Below are 10,048 nucleotides of genomic sequence, written 5' to 3' on the forward strand. Positions count from 1 at the left end.
ATGACTCATAAGCACCCTTTACAACACCCGGCTCACAAAAATACACCTCTCTGCACGTCAGCTTGCTTTAGAGCACAGCTTGGTCCTCGGAGGGGAGCACACTCCTCGACGTGCACTAGGAGCGAGCCCTGCACCAGCCCTGCCACCCCTTCACGGTGTTTCTGGTATCGCTGCGCAGAGCAGGCAGGGAATTTAAGGACAAAATATGACAGAGATATCATCACAACTTTCACACCAGAGAACACACAGAGCCTTTGTTTTCTTTTCCTTGGTGTGCTATGGACCACACACGGATCTAAACCTCCTCTCCCCAGGCGGTGCTTATGGAAGCATCTTTCATGGGAGAGGATTCTGCGCCCACCGCAACCAAGCAGGAACTTTTCAACCTCTGCTGTTTATTCCCCAAACTCTCCCTTCCTTTCCGCCCACACCGAGCAAAATGACAAGGCAGGGGACAGTTCTGGACGTAATCAGACTTTCCACAGACCTCTGTCAAAAAACTTACGAGCACTAGGTAAAAACATCAGCTGAGGTCAACGTTTTTTGATCGATGTTTTGTGAGGGTGTTTAAGTGATGACGAACTTTGAGAGGAAAAAAATAAACAACTGTCCTCTCTCCATCTCCCTCCAGCCGGACTCCCAGCAGCAGAGCCGTTAAATCTTTGCATCTTTGTCAAAACCACAGGCTGGCCAGCTGATGTGAGGGACTCGATGACTCGATGCAGGTGGAGGGGACAGGACCAAGGCTGGCTGCATATTTCCAGGCAGAGCAACACATTGCAAAGGATGTGGGTTCCCTTGCCTTCTCACCAGGTGCCAAGCACACTCAAGAGAGAGACTAAGAACCACCCAGGGAAGAGAGAAGAGGTCTGGGGACAAATTGAAGCCAAACAGCAGATGATGAGAAGCTTTCTGATATTGGACTGTCACAAACCTGCTGACAGCATAACACAGCCCCCACTTGAAGCACCAGAGGTGCTACTCTGAGGAGGCAGCAACGGAGGGGACACCACTGCAGCTGTGAGGAACAGCCCCAGGCAAACACTGAGCATCGCCCTCGGACATTAAGTCCTGCTCCTGCGTGAGGAAAAGCGCGGTCAGGTTGCTGCTCCCGCTCTGCGCAGCCTTGGCAGGAGCTGGGTGAAGCAGGCAGAAGGGCTCTGTCCCACCACACATCGTTCGTGTCGGACCCTGCCCTACAAAAACAGCTGTGGGGCTTCAAGCCCCAGATGTCCCCTAAAATGAGATTGCTTTCCCTTCTCCCGTAACTTTACACCTTAAAAGCAGCCTCCAAGCACTGTGCAAGTCATACAGTCCTCATTTAAGAGGCAGCAAAGCCAGTGTTTGGAAAAGCTAAGCAGCTTTTCCACTGTTCCACTGTGATTTGTGGCACAGCTATCAGAGAAGACAAATCTTCAGCCCTCCAGGCATGTTCCTGATCCTCCACAGCATCCTCCTGCCACAAAAGCAAAGTCAGAAAGGCCGAGACTCCTTCAAAGAAGGTAGCCAGACCTCATCTGGACAGAGTCCCCGGCCTCACATCACCACCGTCCATACACGTGGCTGTTAGCCGAGACAAGTCCCCACCATCGCACCTCCCAGCAAGCACCTTCCTCTCCATCGCTGGCACACAGGAATGACGGCGTCAGCGGGGAGCATCCGTGGGCTGCCCCAACGAAGCTGGCAGGAGGAACTGACAGAGACTGAGAGCGGAACCAGGAACCACAGCAGCGTGGATCCGGTGCAGGAGGAGATCTCTGCGGGATGAGGCAGGCGGAGAGCAAGGCTCGTTCTAGCTAGCCTCACATCCCGCCAGTAACGGTACGCATGTCCAGCCACAGCCGTGACAACATTTAAGCCCTCTGGCTTCTGATGGAACGTGGGATTCTTAAAACTTGCTTCGAGGTTTTGTCTTATTTTGGACAAATGGCCAACCATTTTAGCAAGGCACAGGACAAAGTATCATGGAGAATTTGTGAAATTGTCCCAGAACATTGTATGGGTGTGAGATTTTTGGAAGGTTTACAATAGAGATATTTTCTTCTTTTTGTCACAGTTAAAAAGGTGGGCAGATAAATTACATTATTCCTGTTAACCAACATTGAACAGGTAAACATTCATCTCTTGCCATAAAGAGGGAAATTTGCTGATCATTGGGTTTTGATTTTCAGTTGTTGTCCTGCTTTGAGGCAGGAAGTGTGCCAAAATCCTGAAGTTTTCAAAGCATATGAAAAATCAGTCAATCTAAGTATTTTCCTGGTCACTCTGCTCGCCTTCACTGCTCTCAGACCTTTCCCTTTCTCAGCTTTCCTCTTTTCAGCAAATGAAAGCCCCTCAGCCCCCTCACGCCCAGGATGATGCTGTCCCAGGTGCACAGGGCCCCTCTGCACACAGCAGACAAATCGAGATGACAACCAAGGCCACCAGCCTTGGTCTACATGGTCTGGACAGGGCAGGTGAGAACATGAACTGGGAGTCACACATCTGCTGTTCTGTGTTAAGTCCGCATGAGTCCTAATTCCAGCATCCAAAGGACTTCTCTGATCTCCTCCTATCATTGTCAAGCCCAGGACACCACCATTAGATGGGACCAGAGGGAAAAAAATCAAAGATCAAATCCTGTGTTGGTGCTCCCAAGCCAAGCAGTGAAGGAAATCAGACCACCCGTCTGGGGACACCGGCCACTGCCATCCCACCAGCAGGGCAGACCCCTGCCCAGCTCCAGCACGATGCCCTGGGGAGGCACCACCCCAGCCAGCATCCTGCTGGCCCTAATCCACCTCCCCGAAGAGAGGAAACACAGGCAACCGGGAAATAAGTTGAGATTTCCCCTTCCATGACAGCAAATCCCAGCAGCATCTCCTCGAGACGCCCATGGGCAGGAAAGGACCTGGCTGAGAATCCTTTACCTTCCTGGAGGGAAACCTGCAGCAGGGAAGCACGGCCCCCCGCCGCCTGCACCAGAGAAAGCCCACGGGTACCTTCACGGCAGGAGAACGCCCTTTCCTGCCCTGATTGTTTTGAGGCCGTTGGCTGAGCGTCCCAGGCAGGAAACGGGAGAGGAAAAACAAACCCCTTCACCCACGGGACCAGCCCGTAAACACGCTGCCCAGGTCCTCTGGCAATGGCAGCGGGTGGAAGGACAGACATGATTTGTTTTGTGGAGATGCTAACCCATTTGTTAGCATCTTGGCTCGCTGCTGCAGTAGGGCTTAGGGCACCAGGGACAAAAGGGCAATAATTCCGATGAGGATAAAGAAAAAAGGAGCTTGGGCTGATGCTGAAATAGAAGGAAAACCACTTAACTGGGAATTAAAGCAGTTGGATTTGAACCAGAGCTATTTTTCAGGTCAAGGTCCTCATGCAAGCACATCAGCAGGGACCTCAGGCAAAGTCGTTACCTCCCTCAAGCAACACCTCAGCTTCCCACCTCCTCCACAGCACCATCAAAGCGGGCAGTGGGGAGCAGAATGGCACAGGACCCCCAGGAGATGCATCCCCATTGCGGCGGGGGAGCCACCGCTGTGCCACGCAGTGGAACAAGCGCACGCGTGGCACCTGCTCCTCCAGCGAAAGTGTCTGGTTTTCTTAGATTACATTGAAAACTTGGTTTTAACTATCCTTAGCTTGCAAGATTTTATTGCCTCCTCTACGCCCGTACAGCAGCCAAAGATAGAAACTCAGAGCCGAGAATGGGAGCAGCTGGAGGAAGTCTTTGTAGAAAATAAGGCAAAGAGGTGAGGAACCTGCAATTTTTAAGATTCAGACTTCAACCATCATCTGTTTACTGCTGAAGTGAGTGCTGTGCATCAAAGAGCAGGGAGATGAAGGTGATAAGGTGCTCGTTCAAACCACACAAAGGCAGCGTATCAAAAGATCCAGGAGGCAACTGGTTTGACAAACATCCTTTCAGGGTGCTCGCAAAGGAGAACGTACCGCACAAACAACCCGGCACCGCATTATTTCCTTACAGGCCCACGGGTTCCTGTCCCGCTGAGCGAGGATGAACACTGCTCTTACCCCAAGGTGTAAGAGCACCCCGAGCCATGGCAGGGACCACGATTGACCTTCACTACGTGGACTGCAAAACTCCACCTCCAGAGAGCCTCCACTCCTCAAATCAACAGATGCAGGCAGCAGAGAAGTGAAATAAGGGCAGTGGGACACTGGCGCAGGCTGCCCCAGGAGCTGTGGGTGCCCCATCCCTGGCAGTGCCCAAGGCCAGGCTGGATGGGGCTGGGGGCAGCCTGGTCTAGTGGGAGGTGTCCCTGCCCATGGCAGGGGGTTAGAATTAGATGATCTTTAAGGTCTCTTCCAACTCAAAGCACCCTGTGATTCTATGACATGGAGAAGCTATTCCGAAAGCTGGCTGACAAAACCCAGTGCGAGCCCTTCCTGAACCCTGGCATAGAAGAACCAACCCAAACCAACCACTGATGAAGCCACAGAGGGCAAACGCAAGAGAGGTCTGCTTGGGTGTCAGCACCCACATCTCTGCCCATCATCTCACCCATGAACCTCCTCACCCATCCACACCACATCAGCTTGCCAAGAGCACCACCTCTCTTGCTGCCAAGTAAAGGTATGGGCTTGAGAATGAAGTACACTGCTGAAAAAATTCCCTTAGCTTTAATTTTTTGAGAAGTCGGTGGTAGCACCAACACAGTCCTGCACCCTACAGGACTGTCCCCTCTCCTTATCCATGGAGCAAGGAGCTCAGTTACTTAGGGCACACTACAAACATGAAACACACCAAGGCCCCACGATGCTGTCTGCTGTACTTACACATAGCAGAAGACAACTATCAGGCAATTGTAAAACAACAAGGAAAACAATGTTCTGTTATTCCTCCCCCACAAAATTTCTTGGGATGGGGAGGGAGCAATGGAAGAGGACACCAGAAATTAAGGATCTTCTCCAAGGACAGGAAGGAGAATCCAAAGCAAAAATCTGTAATTTAATGCTGTCTGCACAAGCCCAGCTCAGTCACCTTTCTCCATCTGGTTTGACAGGGAGCACAGGAGAGGGGTACGGCACGTGGCCAGCTCACGCATGCCCTGCTCCAAAGTGGGACATGAAAACCTTAGCAATGGGTGAGCAAGGCACATCCAGAGCAGGATTTAGGGGTAAACGACTCGGGCTGCCAGGAAGAGGCACGGGACAGGATCACCCAGTACGGGGCTGGGAAGCAGGCTGAGGGGGTACCCAACGCAACGGGGTCTGGTAGTGGGAAGACTTGCTGCCTTCAGGGCACCAGTGAGCGAACAGAGCAGAGCAGCTCCAAGGATCAAGGCAGACTCAGGGGTCTGGTGCTGAGGATGCATGCAGGGAGCAACATGCCAAGGACAGAAATTCAAACAGAGTTCTGACTGGATGCTGGTGGCAGAGACATCGAGATCAGGGTGGTTTTTCAGAGGAGCAAAACCACCAAAAGGTGAATTGGATATTGGGTTTAACAAGCCACACATGGCCTCCTGGACACACGGGGTATCTGGGTGACCACCTCAATGTGAAAAATGACAGCCAGGAACGAGTGGCCCCATCTGTCACTGGCAAACTCCACCTCCAAGGTGTCCAGCTCTGGAGATGCATCTCTGCTGGAAGGACGGGAGACGCCAGCAGCATCTGAAGCAACCTGTGCCTTGAACTGCTCTGGAAGAAGATTTCCACAGCAGTTTGCCTCTGCTCTGGGATGGTCAGAGCAGCACATCTTGAGTCTGAATGCAACAGACGAGCAACAAGACATTATATGAACTGGTGACTTTAAAATTGCTGTGGGATTTCCACATAACACAGGATTCTGAGAAAACTGTGGTATTTGGAAGTGAAACGGGAAAGAGGATTTTGGTGATTTCATCTTAAGCAGAAGATAAAACTTGTGGTACCAGAAAATCTGCTTCTAGAATGAAAACAGCATCTGTCAGGAAGGATTGCCATGCTGAGGGACACTTCACAACGGGAATGGAGCAGATGAAGCAGCAAGAAATGCTTTCTAGCAGTAAGAAATTAAGATTTGAGTTATTACCAGCCTAGCAGCACCCTGTTCAGCATACAGCAGCACGGGGCACCTTGGGACTTGAGTACTCCTCAAACACAAGGGTAACGTCTTGCTGAACTGCAGGGGCTCGTTTACACCAGCACTCGTGAGAACTGGAAAGCTTACTAAGACGTAGAGCTCACTCCTTGTTCTCACCATGCCTGAGAACTGGGCTGAACGAGAGACTCCCACCACAGAGCAGGGAAAGCACCTAACGTGCAAAAGTGGTTTCGGAGTCCTTTTAATATCAAAGAGCACCTCCAGAAGGTAACACAAAGGGGATGAAGCAGCACCCAGGCCTTACGTCCACACAGACGTGGGCAGCCCCACAGGGGGCACCACGGGTCCTGCAGGGCTGGGGGCCAGGGCAGCTCCTTGCAGCAGCACAGGGAGGGGGGGCTCAGCCCAGCGCGAGAAAGCGAAACGTGAGATGTGATTCATCTTGGCAAAGTGCAGACAGTTCAGTTCAGACACCTCTGTGAGCTGTTTACCTGGCTGCCCGGGGGCTGCTCAGCCCAGCCGAGGGGCATCGGAGGTGGTCCCTTGGTCCCACGGCTCCTCTCCACTGGGTGCTCCAAGGCATCACCCCTAGCAGCTAGGCAGAGCTGGGCTGGATGAGCCCAGCCATGGACTCAGACCACAGACGGCTTCTTTGCAGAAAGAAGCCCAAATTAATTCACCATACACATCTGCAAAAGAAAACGGCTCCATGGGAAGGCTCGGTGGTGCTCATCTGACAGTCCGCAGCCAGGGCACTGGGAGCATCCCCAAGCAGCAGACTGTGAGATGCTCGAGAGCCAAGCGCCACCCCGCAGCTGCACGCCGGCCACTTCTGCAGCCGCTCCTCCTGCCAGGCTGCTGACCTGGCCCACGGACACAGCACACCAGTGCACAGCAAAAGGAAACGTCTCTGGTCAGAGAGGGAAGGTCCGCAGCTTAGAAAGGAGATAAGAAATAACCAGTGCAGGATGGAGCATCATCCCAGCTGGTGGTGAGAAAAAAAACAAAAAAAAAAACATCCAGGAGAGAGAGAACCAGGAAAACTGCCTCTTCCCTGCAATAAGCACCCTGTGGTCATCAATTTCGTGTCTGGTATTTTGCCTGCAACAGCAAACCCACCGTGAAAAGCATCTGGGACATCATACAGCAGGTAAAACTTGACGATACAGAGCACCACGTGCCAAGAGCCAGGCAGGGGAACCAAGGGCGGGGAGGAATTACAGGTCCAGGCAGGAGCTTTCCATAACACAGGGCAGGACTGACATTTTGCTGCTCAGTGAAACTTGTCCAGCCCCACTTCGCTCTCAGGGAAGAGTGACTGACCGCACCGGGGAGGTAAACGCAGCAAGAGCAAGACTTAAGGGAGGGGAAGAAAGGGAGGAACATCACAACCACGAACCTCCACACACACGTGTGTGGTGTGTGACGTCGGAGCCGGCGGCGCTCGGTATCACGTAGCCCCGAGCAGCAACTCCAAAAAAAGAAATACACCGCCCGGCAGGTCCCCGTGCATAGAAAGCACAGGCAGCGCGGTCGTGGAAAGCAGGTTACCCGCGGGTGCAGGTCTGCACGGCCGCCGCAGCTCCGCTGCGCACGCGCGGCCTCCTGCAGAGCTGGGGGAGGAGGAGAGGCTGCCTGGTTGGCGGGGGAGAAGTGTTTTGAGCCTCTGGTGAAGTAGGGCAACTGGGTTTTGGGCTGTGGATCCCGCAGTACCGGAGCTTTTCGGTGGTTATCACAAGTGGTTTGTTATCCCAGCTCCCTCCGGTACATCTTTGCGCTGCTCAGCTGCCACTAGTACGCCTGATAGAAGAGAAAGCCAACAGGAAGCTGAGAAATGCTTAAGACATGTCATCTCTGCACAAATATCTCCATCTGAACCCTTCACATTGCTGCAATAGGAATTATTTAACGGGATTTCCCAAATTCCATCCCCAGGATTACCTGTAATAGCAGCCAGAGCTTAAGGCTAAGGCTTACGGGATGCAGAGGCTGTGAGCTCCAGAAAAATAAAATCCAGAGGTGCAAACATCACCTCCGAACCACCACCACTTTTCATTTCAGACTTGGAGAGGAAGGCTCCATGGGAAAATACAGGAGCAATCAGCCCTGATACTGCACACCTTTGCTGTCTTTTGCCCTGGGATCTGCTATCCCTGAGCTGGCAAAGTCTCAGATGTGTTTTGCAGCACCAGGAGCAGGGATCACATTATAGAAGCGAGCCTGTATGTGCTCCGGGAGTTGGGTACCAACTGCGGGTCACCACGATGGGCGGCCTTAGGACCAGCCCCGACGATCACAGGGATGCTGCTTAGGGTTGGGTTTAACAAAAACAAATTAAATCACCATGGAAGCAACAACAGGGCTGCAAGAAACCTGGCAAAAAGAACAAAGCAATCAGATAAACTGTTTCAAGGTGAGCAAATTCCTCAGTGAATTGGTCTGAATTTCAGCAAAACGCATCTGCTTTGAGGGTGCGAAAGGCGAGGAGTGGAGGGGGTCTCAAGGACTCAAAACAAAACCTTTCAACCCATCATTTCGAAACAGCGTTTGCACTCATCTGACTGTGATTCAGAAAGTAAAAATCAAGCCAGAAATACATGAAACTTCTCATTTCTGACCTTTTCCTCCACACACCAGTATTTGGGTTCTCATTGCCGTGAACAAGCCCGCACCAAGGCAGCTCTCCCAGGGACCAGCCCCACACTGATTTCCAATGACACCGGGTGGGGGCACTGGCACCCGGCAGGTGCCCGCCACCAAGGACGCTCCTGTGCCAGCTCCCCCTCCCCAATACCCCCAGGCAACTGCAGCCCCAAGCCCTGACCCCGCTCCTGCAGCTCAGGGGCTCACCAACCACCCCCTGTATGGAAACCCTGGCGTCAGCCCCACGACACAGGCAGGAGAAACATCTCCCCCAGGCCAGAGCGTGAACTCGCAGCATCCCACCTGGACACTCTCAGACGAGGAGAGCCAGGTGCTGTGCTCACACTCTGGCAACTTTTAGTTTGTTTTATGAATGGAAAATACTTTCAATCATTTCCCAGCTGGCTGCCCCTCTGGGAAGGGCTGACCGGGAGAGCCAGGCTCCGCAAGCCCAGCAAAGCCCCGAGCCCCACGGCTGACCTGCCAGATGGCTGAGAGCAGGAAGGAGCTCGGCTCAGCTCAGCGCCAGCGGCACGGGTGGATTGTTTATCTGCTGGTTCCTGTTTTTAGTTTTGTCTCTGTTTTCTTTCTTTGTTCTAAAATTGTGGTGCAATGGCGATACCTGGTCTGAATGACACAGGCTTGCTTTGAAGTACAAACCAATTCATTTTCTTACCTAATAAAAGGAGGGAGACCCCAGCCCCAAAGCAAGCCATGAGCACATTGACCCCCACATTTGCTTGTAAACTGAACTGGAGCAGAGATTAACTCCAGAGTTAACTGTGTGAAGGCACAGCCTTCCCAGAGCCAGGGACACCTTTCCTGGGATGAAGCCCCCAGCTCTGCATACGGGGAGGCCAGTCCAAGCAATGATGGGATTAGTCAGCAGCACGTATTCGGGGCTGAGGCGCCAATCTGCAAACTGAGATCCAAATCCTCATTGCAGGTTTCTCCGAGGACATCGCTGGAGCTGGCACAGGGCCTGCTGCTGCTGGGCACCCACACCCACTTGGCAGAGCTTTCCCCAGTCCCAAGCACAAGGTGGACAGGAACGATGGCTTCACCAGGAGGTGGGTGCTAGCCAAGACTTCTCGTTCGTATACCTGGTGGGCTCACTGCCAGGGTCCTTCTCTCACTGAGACAACAGACATCGGTCCAAGAGGTGACCCATGGGCAGCTTGGGGATTTGCTGCTCCTTGGTTTGGGGCTCCGGCAGGCCAAAAAAGCCCATCAGCCCTCAGAGACAGCAGCGCTCCTGGTGGACATGAGGCACCGACACAAGGGGGACACCCTTGCTTCCCCCTTGCTCCCATCACAGCACTGATGCCCTTGAGTAGGGCCAGCCAAGTCCCCCACCCCAGGGGGGTC

This window comes from Cygnus atratus, chromosome 18, assembly GCF_013377495.2.
Source record: "Cygnus atratus isolate AKBS03 ecotype Queensland, Australia chromosome 18, CAtr_DNAZoo_HiC_assembly, whole genome shotgun sequence".
Lineage (NCBI taxonomy): Eukaryota > Metazoa > Chordata > Aves > Anseriformes > Anatidae > Cygnus > Cygnus atratus.